The sequence below is a fragment of the Peromyscus leucopus genome, chromosome 5 (assembly GCF_004664715.2).
Source record: "Peromyscus leucopus breed LL Stock chromosome 5, UCI_PerLeu_2.1, whole genome shotgun sequence".
Lineage (NCBI taxonomy): Eukaryota > Metazoa > Chordata > Mammalia > Rodentia > Cricetidae > Peromyscus > Peromyscus leucopus.
The window spans coordinates 90,739,331-90,756,573 of record NC_051067.1 but is presented as its reverse complement, the minus strand read 5'-3'; the positions used below and the strand labels follow the sequence as shown (position 1 = coordinate 90,756,573).

At 44.9% G+C, this 17,243-nt stretch overlaps 1 non-coding gene and 1 pseudogene across 1 annotated transcript; one reads left to right on the top strand and one right to left on the bottom strand.

Moving 5' to 3' along the window:
* Window positions 1-7,078: 7,078 nt before the first annotated feature.
* Window positions 7,079-8,250, bottom strand: LOC114701634 (annotated as a pseudogene).
* Window positions 8,251-13,023: 4,773 nt separating this feature from the next.
* On the top strand, window positions 13,024-13,135 carry LOC114701661. The gene has a single exon (XR_003735864.1). It is a non-coding gene; the product is annotated as a U6 spliceosomal RNA (small nuclear RNA).
* Window positions 13,136-17,243: the final 4,108 nt, after the last annotated feature.

Sequence of the window (17,243 nt, the reverse complement as noted above, 5' to 3'; positions counted from 1 at the left end):
TAGAGTGTTCAGCCAAAGGTCCTTGAAGAACTCACAGTATTTAGTGAAAAAGAGAAGAGGCCAGCTGAATGACAGCAATTAAACACAAGCTTTTCAGTCATCGAGACCTGCGTGTCCAGGGTCTCGCCCGCAGCTATGTTATCTTTATAACATGAGATAATAATGTGAAACTGTGAGGACTCGCGATGAAACATATGTAAAGAGCTGGCACGTCAGTCAAGGAGCCACTGGATACACAGCGTGTGGCCACTGGGCTCCCACTGCCACATTCCCCCAGTCCCTTACTGCACTGAAAAGCCTGGGTTTGGGTGGCTTGGTTTTCGTCATGTAGCCCAGAATACCTTTGAACTTGTTATGTCCTGAAGCTGGCTTTGAACTTCTGATCTTCCTGCCTTCACTTCCCCTTGTGTGTCAGGTGTGTTTGGCTGTTCCAGAGTGTGATAAAACTCATGAAAGTATAAGCGGGACAATAAACAGTCTTGTTCACCTGTATGTATGTGATGAGTGTGCCATGTCAGAAGCACAGATAAGTGCATATATGTCATTCACAACATCAGAATTTATTAGCAATGAATTCATAAACCACATTGGTTTTGTTGGCTGCAGCTAATCAGGTAATCCTGATTTCCCTTGATACTGTGGTCACTAGTGTTGTTGGGGGTTTTGGTCTTTTTTGGAGGGGCCTGGCACCCAGCTTCCAAATAAATCATACATGGAGACTTATTCTTAATTATGAATGCTGGGTCTTAGCTTGGCTTGTTTTTTGCCAGCTTTCCTTAACTTATCCCATCTACCTTTTGCCTCTGGGCTTTTCCTGTTCTCTTACTTATGTAAATCTTTCTCTTATTCCAGGGCTTGTTGGTTGTGTAGCTGGGTGACTGGCCCCTGGAATCCTTCTCCTTCTTTGACTCCTAATTCTCTCCTCTTCTTCCAGATTTCTCCTTCTATTTATCCTCTCTATCTGCCAACCCTGCCTGTTCTTTCTCCTGCCTTGCTATTGGCCAGTTCTTTATTCGACCATCAGGTGTTTTAGGCAGGCACAGTAACACAGATTCACAGAGTTAAACAAATGCAATATAAACAAAAGTAACACTCCTTAAAGTAATATTCCAGTACACACTAGCAAACACAATTTTTTTTATTTGTATCCTAGTTACTGTTATTAGCTCTCAGGTCACATGTCATACATGACAAAGAATGTCTACACAAGGTTAAAAGGAACAGAGAGAACTGAGTACACAGTTGTGTGTGTTAAGGACCCTGCTGCCAAGTTCAATTCCAGAGTTCAATTCCCAGGATCCACATGAGAGAAGGGGAGAACAGACTCCCAAATTCATTCTCAGAGCTCCGTTTGCATGCTGCAGCATGCTGTTGCATAGTAAAGTCCTACAAGATAAAACTTGCCATCTTGCAGGATGTTCCAAAGGGAGATAAAACATTATATCTATAGGAAACTCATTAAGACTCAGGAAGTTTAAAAAAAAAAAACAAAAAACAAAAACTCAAGGCCTCAGGAAATCCCTGAAATCGACCAGATGAACCAGGCCCTTTCACCAGGCTATAAAGCACATGTGGCATCTCCACTAAGAATGGGTTCTATTGACAGAAAACAAAGCTAAAGATAAAGGTGTAGGGAGAGAGTCTGGGATAAACAATAATCTGGGGGATTTAGGTGTGGTCTGACCCTACAGATAGCACAGCTCACTGGGCTATTAACAACATCCACTCCAGCCTTCTGGGTACAAAACAAGTATCCACATCCCTCCTGTTGAAAAGATAAGCCTATGTGTTTAACATTCCCAGTGTTCCCCAGTGCATATCTGTGCGCACAAAGACCTCGTGCCCTCTACACTTTGTAAAGTGGAGTCATCCGGGCCAAAGCACAGCTAAAGTCACTGAAATGAATGATAAATGGTGCTGGTGGTGGCGCTGGTTACTGGCACTGGTTACCACTGGCCACCACTACCTAGTAGCAGAGAGCTTTATCAGGAGGAAGAGGAGTGGGGGGAGAAGAACCAGGCCTGGGAAAGGAGCACTTGCAGAGAGGGGGAAAGATGGTGGCGGGGAGAGGGAGCAGAACAGAGAGAGGGTGGGGTCTGAGTCATGGCTCTTCAAGGCACAGGTGGGCTTACAAAGCCACAACACGCAGGCGCAGATTGTGTGACCACACTGCGCCTATGTGATCACCAGCGCACACTGAAGACATAAGACTCAAGACCCCTTGTCTAGCTCCTGAACTGCGCATGTACAGTCATGGGCTGGAGTGAGGGCAGCGTCCTAACAGTCACTGTCAATATAGAGTGCCTTAGAGCAGGGTGCAACCTAAAGTCCAGGTGAGGCTTTTGTTACATTTATTTTGTTTGTTTTCTTAGTAGTGCATTTACATGACTCAAAATTCAAAAATACTAAAAAAACATATAGTGAAATATGAACACTAAAAGGAGCCCCTCCAGTTCCCATACAACTGTTAGGGTCCTCAAGAAATCCCATAAAAGACCAGCAGACACAATGCGATCAGCAAGAGTGTTTACTATCTAGAGAGCAAAGGTACCATCATGCTGGGGCCACGCATCCAACACAAAGGCAGAAATGGCGACCCCCAAGAAAAGCTTGCAGACTCTTTTATACACAACTAAGGGAATTCTAACAGCAGTGTGATCATTCTACCTAGGATTGGCTTACCCAAGTGGCAATCATATTCGTACATTTCTAATTGGTTAGGGACAGAAGGGGTGGGCTAAGGCTATAGCTTTTACATTCTTGGGCAAGTCTGGACAAGTCCCAGGCTTTGCCCTTATTTTGTTATTACCTGTGTGTGTATGTGGGGTGGGGGGCATTTAGCCAAGGCTACATGTAGTTCCCCTTGTTTCAAGAGGCAGGAGTTGAGGCCTACTTCTTAACTGAGTTATTAGGAGCCTGTCATGGTATTTGCTAGTCTTCTCAACAAGTTACACATTTCCATTCTACATAAGGCAAACAAGGTGCACACTACTATACATCCTTCCAAAGATACCTTACACATCATCCTATATGTAAAGGGGCCCCAAAACAGCTTGACCACACAGCAGCCATGACAGGCTTAGGGCCTAGACATAGCTTCTGTGACAGGCTTACTGGCAGGCAACACCCAGATCCAGGAAAACCCTTAAGCTGATACCACCTAGGGATCTACCCGGGGGTGAGGAAGTACCTGACATCCCAAACATTCCAACCATTAGAAAATGTGGCCAGATGTCCCTGAGTCTAGCACGCACCTATATTTTGTTTTACAGACACCCCTAGACAATTGTCAGCCAATCAGGATCCTGGACCCTGGAAATCCCCTCACCCCAACCTCTACTATGATAAAAACTCTGCCCAACCTGAGCTCATGGCTCTCTACTCTCACCGCTGTGTTGGACAGACAGAGGGACCAAGCTCTGGAGCTTGAAATAAAGGCTCTTTGCTTTTACATATGGGATTCAGTCTCCATGGTGGTCTTTTGGGGGTCTCTGCAATCTGGGCATAATACTATACACTTTGCTTCCACTATGAATACAACATACCTTATATATCATTTTACACCAAAATGGCCAGAGTATTCCATATTTTATTTAACCTGTCCCTTATTAACAGAAAATTGGGCCATCAGAGGTGGCACAAGCCTTTAATCCCAGCACTTGGGAGGCAGTGAAAGGTGGATCTCTGTGAGTTTGAGGCCAGCCTGGTCTATAAAGTGAGTTTCCGGACAGCCAGGGCTACACAGGGAAACACTGTCTTAAAAAAATAAAGAAAATTGGTGATATGGTAGTTTGATGAGAATGACCCCATAAATTCAATGTTTGAATGCTTGCATGGTCCCCAGTTGGTGGACTCTTTAGGATTAGGAGGTGTGGCCTTGTTGGAGAAGATGTGTCAGCTTTGAGTTTCAAAAGTCCACACCAGGACCAGTGTGTCTGTCTGTCTCTGTCTCTCTCTTTCTCTCTTTCCCTCTCTCGGCCTGCTTCCTATAGATAATATGTAAGCTCTCAGCTACTGCTCCAGGGCCTGCCTGGCTGCTGCCATGCTCCCTGCCGTGACGATCATGGACTCACCCTCTGAAACTGTAAGCACGACCCCAGTTAAATGCCTTCTTTTAAGTTGCCTTGGTCGCAGTGTCTCTCCCCACAATAGAACTGTAACTGAGACGTGGGGTCAGCAGGATGAGTCAGTGGATAAAGACACTTGCTACCGAGCCTGGTGCCCCAGCTCGCTTTCCTATGACTGTGATAAAACACTGACCGACACCAGCCTAGGGAGGGAAGTGTCCATTTGACTTACAAATTACAGTTTGTCATCTAGGGAAGCCAAGACGGAAATCAGGGCGGAAACTGAAGTGGAGACCACAGAGGAATGCTGCCTGCTAACTCAATCCCATCATTTACCTACCTTTCTTTTTTGTTGTTGTTGTTTGTTTTGTTTTGTTTTGTTTTGCTTTGCTTTTTTTTTTTTTTTTTTTCAAAACAGGGTTTCTTTTTGTAGCTTTGGCACCTTTCCTGGATCTCACTCTGTAGACCAGGCTGGCCTCAAACTCACAGAGATCCGCCTGGCTCTGCCTCCCGAGTGCTGGGATTAAAGGCGTGCACCACCACCGCCCGGCTTATCTATCTTTCTTATACAGGCCAGGCACATCTGCCTAGAGATAGATGGTACTGCCCAAAGTGGGCTGGGTCCTCCTACATGAATGAACAATTGAGAAATTGCCCATAGACACCCCCATGAACCACTCTGATGAAAAGAGTTCCTCAGCTGAGGGTCCCTCTTCCAAGACGTATCAGTTGACAACAGTCGACAGTCATCATACGGGAAAAACCTGCGTTTGAGCTTCAGAACACTCGGTGGAAGGAGAGACAAGCCCTGTGGACTGTCCTCTGACCTCCACACATGCACCATGGCACATCGCTCACATGAACAAACAAATAAACATAAAAAATTAAAGTAGTGTTTTCTCATTACAAATATTACAACAAAATAACCTCATGTATACATCATGTAGTGTGTGTGTGTATTTGATATACATATCTATAGGATGAAATCTGTATGTATAATGAACTCTAAGAAAAAGACCTGCCATGTTAAAGAGTATGTTTACCTGTAATTTTAGAGATGATTCATAAGTTCTTGTCAATAGAAGTTAAATTATTTTATTTAATCCGAACATTCTTTTTTAAAAAATTTCTTTGAGGACTAATAACAGACTGAAGGCTCAGCCAGCCCAAGTGCCCCTAAATGCATCCAAGGATCCTTGACATACCACTTTTTTTTAGTGATAAGCTCCATACAAAAGGAGACCTCAGAGAGGATTCTTTTGGTCTCCATGGCAACACTTACCTACTTAGAAGCCTCAAATGATTGTTCCTAGGTTACAAGAGTAAAATCTCAGGATTAAAACATTCTTCCCACTCCATGTTTTAAATAGGAAAGCGATCAGGAAGCACTGTGTAGGAACACAGTGGTACCCACTCTGCCGCAGTGCTTCTGGGGTGCTCGGCCTAGGCGTCAGCGTCAGCGTGGGTTGGCTGTTCCTTTCCCGGTGTCTGAGGCTGCCTTCAGTCAGTCCCTTTGCCAAAGCGACTTTTTGTTTTCCTTCCTGACAAAATACATAGAAGGTGTGGGGAGGAGGGAAGTATTGTGAGTTTGCCTTTAATCGTTAGCTTTTCCTTAAGCACAGAACTTGGTTTCTGGCATGACACCTTGTATCTTAGGTGTGTTTTTTAGTTTATTTTACAGTTAATTGTTTTGTAATGGACTGATTTCCGAAGACAAAAAAAAAAAAAAAAAAAAATCTGTCTAGTCTGATTTTCTATTTCACTATTAGTCAGGAAACATGAACTCAGCTGGCCTACTGGACACCTCCATGAAGGCAGGTAAACACATGCATTCTTGGCTGTCATCACTCAAAGGGGCTCTTTGGTGACTTTTCTATGGCTGGATAAAACACCAGGACAAGTCTATTTCAGGCTTACAGTCCCAAAAGGTTAGAGCTCCTGAGGTCTGAGAGCAGGCATGGAGGCGGGAACAGCTGAGGGCTGAGAGCTCACATCTCAAACCACAAGCAGGAAGCAGAAAGAATGCACCGGACACAGCTCAAAGCCCACCCCTAGTGATACAGTTTCCTCTGGTAAGACCACACCTCCTAAACCTATGCAAACAGTGTCACCAACTGGGGACCCAGGAACTTGGGGGGACAAACTACCACAGGAGGAGTCTGTGTGACATGCACTCTGTGTGTGTGTGTGTGTGTGTGTGTGTGTGTGTGTGTGTGTGTGTGTAAGGGCAGGTGCAAGTGTGTCGCAGAGTGAATGAGGAGGTCAGAGGACAGCCTGGGCTATCAGTCCTCACCTCCCACCTTGAGAAAGGATCTTTGTTGTTTCCCTCTGGCATATGCCAGGCCAGGGGGCTTGTGAGCTTCTAGGGATTCCCTTGCTCCATCTCAAATCTCCCCACAGGACACTGGGATTACAGACACACATGCTATGTACCAGCTTTTTATTTTTCTTAAAGCTTTTACTTTGAAACATCATGGGGAAAAAAAGTTACAATTACACATGGAGAAGAAGTACACACGACCACAGAAGGAAAACAACACAATTGGAAGCTGCCTTAGGGTTTCTAGTGCTGCAACAAACACCATGACCAAACAGCAAGTTGGGGAGGAAAGGGTTTATTTACACTTCCACACTGCTGTCCATCACCAAAGGAAGTCAGGACAGGAACTCAAACAGCGCAGGAACCTGGAGGCAGGAGCTGATGCAGAGGCCATGGAGGGGAGCTGCTTTCTGGCTTGCTCCCCCTGGCTTGCTCAGTCTGCTTTCTTATAGAACTCAGGACCACCAGCCCAGGGATGGCACCACCCATCATGGGCTGGGCTCCCCCACTGATCACTGATTGAGAAAATGCCTTACAGTGGATCTCATGGAGGCCTTTTCTCAGTTGAGGTTCCTTCCTCTCTGATGACTCCAGCTTGTGTCAAGTTGGCATAAAACCAACCAGTACAGAAGCACTGATGCCTGTCAGCTAGCTCTGAAGCTGAAGTCGGTCCAAGGGCTTAAAGAATGGGTTAGTATTCCTCTCCTCCTTCCTCACCCTCTCCTCCAACAGAACCCACACCAGCTTCCTCATCATCCTTCTCCAGCGCAGCCATGTCCTCATGGCCCTCAGAGATCTCCCCCTTCTCCATGCCCTCATCCACATGCCAGTGCACAAAGCATGCTTGGTATACATCAGATCTGATGCTTGGTATACATCAGATCTAGGCGCGCCCAGCCCTCAGCAATGGCTGTGGTGTTGCTCAGCAGCACACAGCTCTCTGGACCTTGGCCAGGTCTCCACCAGGTACCACAGTGAGAGGCTGGTAATTAATGTCAACCTTAAAGCCAGTGGGGCAGAAGTTCGGACACTGGATGCTGCACTTGGTCTTAATGGTGGCAATGGCAGCACTGGCATCTTTGGGAACCACATCACCAGGATACAACAGGCAGCAAACCATGTATCTACCATGGCGGGAGTGACATTTCACCATCTGGTTGGCTGGCTCAAAGCAGGCATCGGTGATCTCTGCTCCTGGTAGGCTTTATCAGCAGTGTTGACAGGGACATAGGTGGCCAGAGGGAAGTGGATGTGAGGGGAGATACCAGGTTGGGCTGGAATTCGGTCAGATCTAAATTCAGGGTCCCATCAAATCTGAGGAAAGCAGTGATGGAAGACACAATCTGGCTAATAAAGCTAAGGTTAGTGTAGGTTGGGTGCTCAATGCCAAGGTTCCTACAACAGATGTCATAGATGGCTTCATTGTCTACCATGAAGGCATAATCAGAGTTCTCCAGGGTGCTATTGGTGATGAGGATGGAATTGTAGGTCTCAACCACAGTAGTGGAAACCTGAAGTTTGGGTAAATAGAGAACTCCAGCTTGGACTTCTTTCTGTAATCAACAGAGAGCCGCTCCATAAGCAGGGTGGTGAACCTGGAGTCCGTTTTCCCCACCAAAGCTGTGGAAGACACCGAAGAAGGTGTTAGAAGAGTCCTCTCTTCCCCTAATGGTCTTGTTACTTGGCATCTGGCATCTGCTGGATGTTCCAGGCAGCAGAGCTCCCAGCAGACCGTGCTGGTTTGGACAAGAGCCTGGCCAATAGGAACGGAAATGCACTCATGCGCGGAAGCCATGGGTAAGAAGACAAATGTGACAGAAGCAGACACTGGGTCCCAGTTCCTGTTCCCAACAGCCAAGAGCTGAGGTAAGTAACAATCTTATCTAGCTTTTGTGTGGTTGCTGGGGGTTCTAACTCAGGTCTTCAAGCATGCACAGCAAGGGCCTTTATCCACTGAATCATCTCCCCAGCCTGGTAAAAGTCCCCCTAAGATGTCCTTTAAAAATATCCTATGTGCACTAGGCACTCACTATTGTAGACCAGGCTGGCCTCTGACTCAGAGGTTCGCCTGCCTTTGCCTCCTGAGTGGGATTAAAGGTGCCTGGCTCTATTTGCTGTTGTTGTACAAAACTCATCTTTGAATTGTGGATAACTCAGTAATTTCTGCTAAAGGAAAGTGGAAAAATAAAAACAAAAGGAATCTACTACGTGAAAATAGCATAAACCAGTTATTTGCTGTGCTCGAGAGCACAAATCCTAATGTGTAAAAATGGTGCTTTTCACCTGCTGTAGCATTCTGAAATGCGACCAGAGACAGTCCCTCACTATGTAGTCAGCACACCCACACATCTTTCCAAGGCTCTCCAGGCACACACGGAGTCAAAACTCGAACTAGAGCCAATGCATTATTTACAACCATAACAGTCACTTTAAAAACTAGTAATAACCACTTCAACAAATTGTTCAATGGAACTTAGGATGAAAGACTGTTCCAGTAATCAAAACACCCTTCCAAAGGAATTGTGACTGTCTTCTGTTGGCTTTTGGGGCTCCTCCACAGGAGGGGATTCATGCCTGGTACAGGAAATCTGGCTATGGGGCCTGTGGCAGGGTGGCCTCAGGTACTGTTGGGGAACCCACACTGCAGCCTCAGTCAGGCACAGAGGGACATGAAAGCTGGTGTTCAGCTAATTCTCCAGCTGAGACCCTGGCCAATGGGCTAGTGCAGAGTGAGTCGGTCTTCTTACCTCAATTACCCTAAGCTAGGCCATTCCTCACAGCCACACGCAGAGGTTTGTGTCCTAGATGACTCTAGATCTGTCAAGTTGACGATTAAAATTAATTGTCACAGGTAGATCTGGTACTTAAAAAACAGATGTCTTTAAAATGTCCCATGATTAGTAATGTTTCTGAACCTTAACTCTGGTTGTTGTTTCTAAATAATTTCTCAAATCTAGAAATAGAAATATGTATGATATAATGTGAACAGTCTTTTCAAATTTAATATGCCCGTGTTACCAGATTATCAGAGAATCCTTTTCAAGGTTAGTCATTCTCTTAGTTGCGGGGCATTTACCCACCAACCCCACAGCTCCCCAGAGTTTTCTCGAGTGTGATCAGCAGGAAATATGAGATAGAAGGACTTAGATTGTGGAGATAAACAGATAGGAAATAAAGAATAGCCTCTAGAGGGCGTGGAACCTTTTCCAATGGCCCCTACTGTCTCTGCCCCAGGGTATTTATAGAGACACCAAGGGGTGGAGCAAAAGACCTCCCCCCAGCACAGCCAAGTGCAGACCATCTCAGACACCTGCACTCAGGCCCATGGCCCGAATCATCCTTTCTATGTGGACCTGCTGGGTAAAGCCACGAGGAACCTGAAAACGGGCTTCCACACTTAGTTAGGGTTTCTACTGCTGTGAAGAGACACCATGACCACAATAACTCTTATAAAGGAAAACATTTAGCACCGGGTGGTGGTGGTATTTAATCCCAGCACTCGGGAGGCAGAGGCAGGCGGATCTTTGTGAGTTCTAGGCCAGCTTGGGCTACAGAGTGAGTTCCAGGAAAGGTGCAAAGCTATACAGAGAAACCCTGTTTCAAAAAAAAAAAAAAGAGAGAGAGAGATGATATGAATCTCAGAAGAGACTTTTGACTTTAAACATTGCTGAGACTATGATAGCTATGAGGACTTTTGAAGTTAGACTAAATGAATTTTTCATTATGATATTTCTATAAGCTTATGAGGGCCAGGGAGTGGAATGTGGTAGTTTGAGTGTAATTGGCCCCCATAAGTTCACAGGGAGTGGCACTATTAGGAGGTGTGGCCTTGTTGAAGTAGGTGTGGCTTTGATAGAGGTAGTGTGTCACTGTGGGAGTGGGCTTTGAGGTCTCTTTTTCATCAAGCTTCACTTAGTGTGACAGGCAATTTCCTGTTGCTTACAAGATGTAAGACTCTTAGCTACTTCTGCAGCTTCATGTCTGCCTGCACGTCACCATGCTCCCCACCATGATGATAATGGACTGAACCTCTGAACTGTAAACTGCCACCTCAATTCACTGTTTTCCTTTATAAGAGTTGCCGTGAGCTGGTCGGTGGTGGCTCATGCCTTTAATCTCAGCACTGGGGAGGCAGAGGCAGGCGGATCTCTGTGAGTTCGAGGCCAGCCTGGTCTACAGAGTGAATTCCAGGACAGGCTCCAAAGCTACACAGAGAAATCCTGTCTCAAAAAAAAAAAAAAAAAAAAAAACAAAACCCAAAAAGAATTGTTGTGTTCATGGTGTCTCTTCAAAGTAATAAAAACCCTAACTAAGACACCAGGAGTCTGGGGAAAGGAATTTTAAGGTTCTGAGTTGTAAATGCTAGAACTCAAAGCGTTACCACTTGTTAGGGTCAGAGACTGGACTGGCAGCCCTGAACAAGCCAGGCTCAGCCCTCCATCCTTAAAAGGCCAATTAAACAAACAAGACATAAGGAAATGCAGCAAGAAGAGAGCTATTTGCTGTGGTCACACTGGGAAGAGGAAGAAAGAGGCCCAGCAATCGCCACCCCGGTCCAGTTTCACGTTCCTAACAAGGTGTGGGTTTGAGTAGCTGGCAAAAGTGAAGCACCCTGGTCAGCGTGGGGTCCCTCCCATCACCATTGTCTCAGCTCCAATCACTCTTGTCCAGTGGCCTGACAAACTGTCAGAACTGTGTGACATCTCTGTGTGTGGGGTTAGCTCCCCCTGGCTGGCACCAGACTCTCAGACTTTTCCTTCTTCTAGAGATTCCTGAGGAAAATCCAATTCCTTGAGGTTCATTGCTTCCATAGTCCAAATAACCACAAGGAAGGATACCAGTGTCTCTGTAGAACACTTGCATTCCTGCCAAGACAGAAAGGTGGTAACTGTCAGAAGGGTCAGAGGCACATTTGCCTTTGACAGTGAAAACTAGACTTTTATCTCTCCCTCAAAGGAAGAGATAAGTTCTCCAGTAACAATGGACAGTGTGCAGGACAGAAAGAACTGAGGATGCACAAGCCTGAAGCCGTGGTTTCAAAACTAGGTAAGGGTATGGTTGTCTCACCAGAGCAGGAGAGGGTGCAACAGGCTGAAAACCAAAAACAGGCTAAAAGCTTCACTTCCTCCGCCAGGGTGTTTTGCAATGTGATTTGTAGTATCACTAGTCACAGAAGATGCTTGTCACTTACTAGCCATTGGTAACACATGGGAGGCAGCAAAGTCTATCCAGTAATGAAACTGTGAATGTAACAGTTAATAGAATGCTAGTCTAGCATAATTCTAGGTCCCATCTCCAGCAGTCTGGATAAACTCAGTGGTGCACGCCTGTGTTCCTAGCAGTTGAAATGTGGAAGCAGGAGGATGAAAACACATGGTTATTCTTGGTTACATACTGAATTTGGGGCCAGCCTGTGCTGTATGAGATCCTGTTTCAAAAAACAAGAAAGGTGGATGGAGAAGGAGAATGCAAAGGAGTATGTACCAGTGAGACTCCAATCTCTGGAGATAAACAGTAATCTGAACAAAGTTCAATACAGAGAATTGTTGCCTATGACAGAAAGAAGCCAAACAGGGGCTTGCCTGGCAAGAGACAGAGAGACTCTAAAGTATACACAGATAGATTTAGTGAGCAGCCACTACCCACTATCCCAGCTGAGATAAGAGGAGGAGTGGTATGGCTGACTTCCAGACCTCATTGGAAATAGCATGGCCTTGGCTCACTGGCAGCCCAGAATGCAGTGCCTTCCAGTGGATTTGAATTAGAGAGGGAAAATTTAGTACTTAGCACTAGGATTTTCTTTCTTTCTTTCTTTCTTTCTTTTTTTTTTTTTTTTTTTTTTTTTGGGTGTGTGGGGTTGAAACACAGTTTCTCTGTGTAGCCCTGGCTGTCCTTCTGGAACTTGCTTTGTAGACAAGGCTGCCTTTGAACTCACAGAGATCCACCTGCCTCTGCCTCCCAAGTGCTGGGACTAAAGGTGTGTACCATCACCATCCGACTATAGGATTTTCTTAAATATTTGCTTTAATATATTATCCCTCAGTCTTATTTTTTCATCTTTTTGTTGTTTTGTTTTTGTTTTTCTGAGACAGAGTTTCTCTGTGTAGCCCTGGCTGTCCTAAAACTTTCTCTGTGGACCTGGCTGGCCTGGAACTCAGAGATCAGTCAGCCTCTGCCTCCTGAGTGCTGAGACTAAAGGTGTGTGCCACCGCCACCTGGTTTATTTATTCATTTTAAAGGTGTGCCATCCAAGGCCGAGCATAGTGGTGCATGCCTTTAGTCTACAAGGTCTACAAAGTGAGTTCCAGGACAGCTAAGGATGTTACACAGAGAAACCCTGTCTCAAACAACAACAACAACAAAAATTAAAAAAATGTGGCATCCAACAGTCTTTTTCGTCTGTACTTAAATACATCTTAGCCAGAGAAGTCATATTGACTCACCAGGCTCCACCAAGTCTACAGATGAGAGGAAAATACTTAAGAATCTGAAAGGGGGCTAAGGATGTCTTAACAGCTCAGCTAGTAGAGTGCTTGTCTGGCGTTGGAGTACCAGTGAAGGCCCATTAAAGGAAAACTCCCGGGCAGCCCTGCAGCTCCATCTAAACTAAATTTTAGTTTATAAAACCATGCTACAGTGCTCGCTTCAGCAGCACATATACAAAGATTGGAATGGAATGAAACCGAGAAGATTAACGGGGCCCCTGCCTGAGCATGACGTGAAAATTCGTGAGACGTTCCATATCTTTAAAAGGAAAAAAACCCATGTTACATACTATAGGAAAAAGCTACTCACTTATTTGCATCTAGGAGTTGATTGATTTGGTGTAGGAAGTTTTATATCGGTGGGTTAAGCATGCTAAAAACAAGTACACATTCAAATTGAGGAGAATTTAAGTAATTAGAAAGATGGGGAAGAGGTAGCCAAGAAGCAAAACTTGTCTTTTTTGTTTTCTGTCTTTATAAAGGCATCTTTATAAAGTTGGCAGATGTCTCAGCCATGAAGAGCACTGGCTGCTCTTCCAGAGGACCTGGGTGTGTTTCCTAGTACCCATATGGCAGACCACAAGTATCAGTGACTCCAGTCCCATAGACTCTGGAGCCCTCTTTTAGCTTCCTCTGGCACTGAGCACATGTGATATAAAACATACATGCAGGCAAAACACCCAAACACCAAATAAAAAAATAAAAATAGTCAGGTGGTGGTGGAGCACGCCTTTAATCCCAACACTCAGGAGGCAGGGATAGGTGGATCTCTGTGAGTTCAAAGCCAGCCTGGTCTACAAAGCAAGTTCCAGGACAGCCAAAGCTACACAGAAAAACCCTGCCTCTAAAAAAATCAAAAGAACAACAACAACAAAAAAATTTAAAAAGAGGATTATATGGATGTTTCTACATGTTATGCCTGTCTAAGGGTAGTATTGTACAAATCTGAGTCTAGTCAATAAGAAAAACACCAAAAAAAAAAAAAAAATCCCCTCCAAAAATTAGGCCATCTTAACAGGAAAAGCTGATGTATTTGTTTGCTCAAGTGTTACTATACAATGGGATTATAGCTCACCTCCGTGTGTGGTGGTGTGAGTGAGAATGTCCCCCAGAGGCTCATGTACTTTTAAAGATTTATTTCTTATTTTATATGCATTGGTGTTTTGACTGCATGAATGTCTGTGTGAGAGTGTTGGACCTCCTGAAGTTGGAGTTATAGTCGTGAGCCATGCTAGGAATTGAACCCAGGTCCTCTGGAAGAGCAGCCAGTGCTCTTAACTGCTGAGCCATCTCTCCAGCTCTTTGTGGCTGGTGCTCTTTGGGGGGAGGTTTGGGCAATGAGGCCTTGCTACAGGAAGTATGTTGCTGTGGGTGGGTGTTCAGAGGATACAGCTTCGCTCTACTTTTAGTACGTTTTTCTGGTGTCTGCTGTTGAGGATATAACCTCTCAGCTTCCTGCTCCTCATGCACCAGGGTGGACTCTGACCCCCCTGGACCCCTTAGCCCAAATGAACAACCCCTCCTACACTTTTCACGACAATGTTTATCACAGCAACAGAAGAGTGGCCAGCTTGCTGCGAAACTGAGGTTGGGGCCCCAGAGACAAGCTTTCTGCCTGCTGGCCACCTCTCAGTAGGTAATGAGATGTTCTGAGGAGTTCAAAATGTTGGTTAACATAGAACCAGCAGGACACCAAGAAAACCTCTCTCCCACCCAGTGCTCTAGTCTCCCTCTCCAGTGCCCCGTACTGGCCGAATTAAACCATGGCCAGGTGGAATGACTTGGGAAATGTCATTTACAAAGTCCCTGCCTATTTGGGTTGTGAGCTAATTGAAGTGGGAAAGCTGGGCATCATTTACCAACGTTTTCCTTCCTTTTTGCTTTGCCTTTCCATATCACAGAAGGGAGCATTCGGCTTTGTCACAGTGCAGCTGGAGTTGGCGATGTGACACTTGTGAGGTGCTCAAGACCTTCTTGGTCCTTGGCAAGACTGAAGCCATTGCAGGGACAGTTAGGTGTGAACCAGCAGGTTGAGAGCAGAGTGTAGCCTCTGCGCTCAACTGGGAAGTCAGTGAGTGAGGAGCACAGCGTCTCCCGCTGTGCAGGCTGGGAACTGGCTGGTTGGTGAGGGACCGTGTCAATCTTTAGACCACTTCCCTGGTACTTTGGGGCACTAGGCACTTACTTTACATGCTGTTTCTGTGATATTCCTAGGTAAATGCCCAAGCATCACTCTATCTCATTCCCTTTCAGGGCCTTTCTTCCCTATACCTCCAACCTGCTTTTTAGTACTTATACAAATTTAATGTATATTTTAAATTTTCTTTTACAACACATTTTTGTGGCCTATTAACACCCGTGCTTATATCAGTACCCTTTAAAAAGGTCTCAGTTTTCAAATGTATTGAATTTTACTGTGTGTGTATATGGTGTGTGTAGGTGTACACATACCATCATGCTCATATGTGGAGTTGATTCTCTCCTTTCACCTTTATGTGTGTTCAGAGGATTGAACTCTGGTCATCAAGCTTGGGCAACAAGTACCTTTATCCACTAAGCCATCTTACTGACCCTAGCTCAGGCTTTCAAGAGGTAGGAGAAATGCCTTGTTTACTGGAGTCTTAAGACTGGCAATAGAAATGCCTTCTTCTCTGGAATGTGTTTGTTGCAAAGAACTAGAAAGAAAACATGAAAATTTGTAGAAAGTTCAGTCCCGCTTCATTCTTTCCTCAGCCTACTGGCATTTTGCGGCATTTTCCCCGGCCCTTCAGTGTCGTGAGCTTTACTATCTAAGATCACGGTAGAGGTCTATTTTCCAAAGAGTGGTTAGGGGACTAAATGGGTATTTGTAAAGCTGTAGATATTTATTCTAGAAAATAATGCAAGATAAACTGATTATATTAGCTACCTAATCAGTGTAAACATGTTAACTATTTTTGCTAATTGACAAAAATAAAACCAATGCTAATTGAATTAATTGGAAACAGCAGATGTTGCACAAGAAAATGTTACTTGGTTTATAAAACTGAGTCATGAGTAGATCCAAAGGCAAATAATAAAATCCATTCATTTTTTTGCTTTTTACTTTGTCTTTCTACTTTGTTTAAAAAATAACCGTCCATTGGAGAATAATTTGCATTCCACAAAATTCATCTTGCTAAAGTACACTGTACAATTTCTTCTTTTGCTGTTTTGTTTTGTTTTAAGGACAGGGTTTCTCTGTGTAACCCTGGCTGTCCTGGAACTCACTCTGTAGGCGAGGCTGGCTTCTAACTCACAGAGTCCACCTGCCTCTGCCTCTAGAGTGCTGGGAGAAAAGGCATGTGCCACTACCACCTGGCAAAATGTACATTTTCTTGTTTTTACCATATTCATAGACTTGTACAACTGCTAAAGCCATCTAATTTTAGGCCATTTGTTTTTTCTTTCCTCAAAAATCCTACCTATTGGGCCTGGGGAAACAACTCTGCAGGTGTTAGGTTTGCCTGCTGACCCCGGAAGCCTGAGGGCTCAAGTGAGATCTCCAGAGCCCAAGAAAACGTCAGATACTGTGGCCTGGTCTATATTACCAGCACTCCTGTGCTGAGACGGGAGCAGGGACAGGAGAGTCACCTGGGAGGTCAGGGGTCAGCCAGCCTGGATTGCACAGTAGCCAAAGAGAAACTCCGCCTCAATAAGAGGAAACTGAGAAGTAACTCCTAAAATAGGTCCTGTGACCCCACACAGAGCGGCACAGGTGCGGCCCCCCCCCCCCAACTACCAATCAGCAGCAAACACCTCTCCCCCGCTGCCCTTCCTTCCCAACCTTTCTTGCTGTCTGCACATTCACGTGTTCTGGACATTTACTCACAGGGAATCCCACCTGTGGCCTTCTGTGCCAGGCTGGGCGGCTCATTTTGCAGTATTTTCGAGGCTTATCCATTTCATCTTATCTTGTTAGAACTTCTGCTGCTAATAATATTTCATCGTGTGTCTCTATCATGTTTGTTTACCCATCCACCAGCTAATGGATATTGGGATATTATAATATCCCAATATTGGATATTGGATATCTTGATTGTTAATGGATATTGGGATATTATAATATCCCAATATTGGATATTGGATATCTTGATTGTTAATGGATATTGGGATATTATAATATCCCAATATTGGATATTGGATATCTTGATTGTTAATGGTGTCCTAGACAGTTATATCAAAACATCAAGTTGTGTGGTTTAAGTATTATAGTTTGCTGGGTGGTGGTGGTGTATGCCTTTAATCCCAGCATTTGGGAGGCAGAGGCAGGTGGATCTCTGTGAGTTTGAGGCCAGCCTGGTCTACAAAGTGAGTTCTAGGACAGCCAGGGCTGTTACACAAAGAAACCCT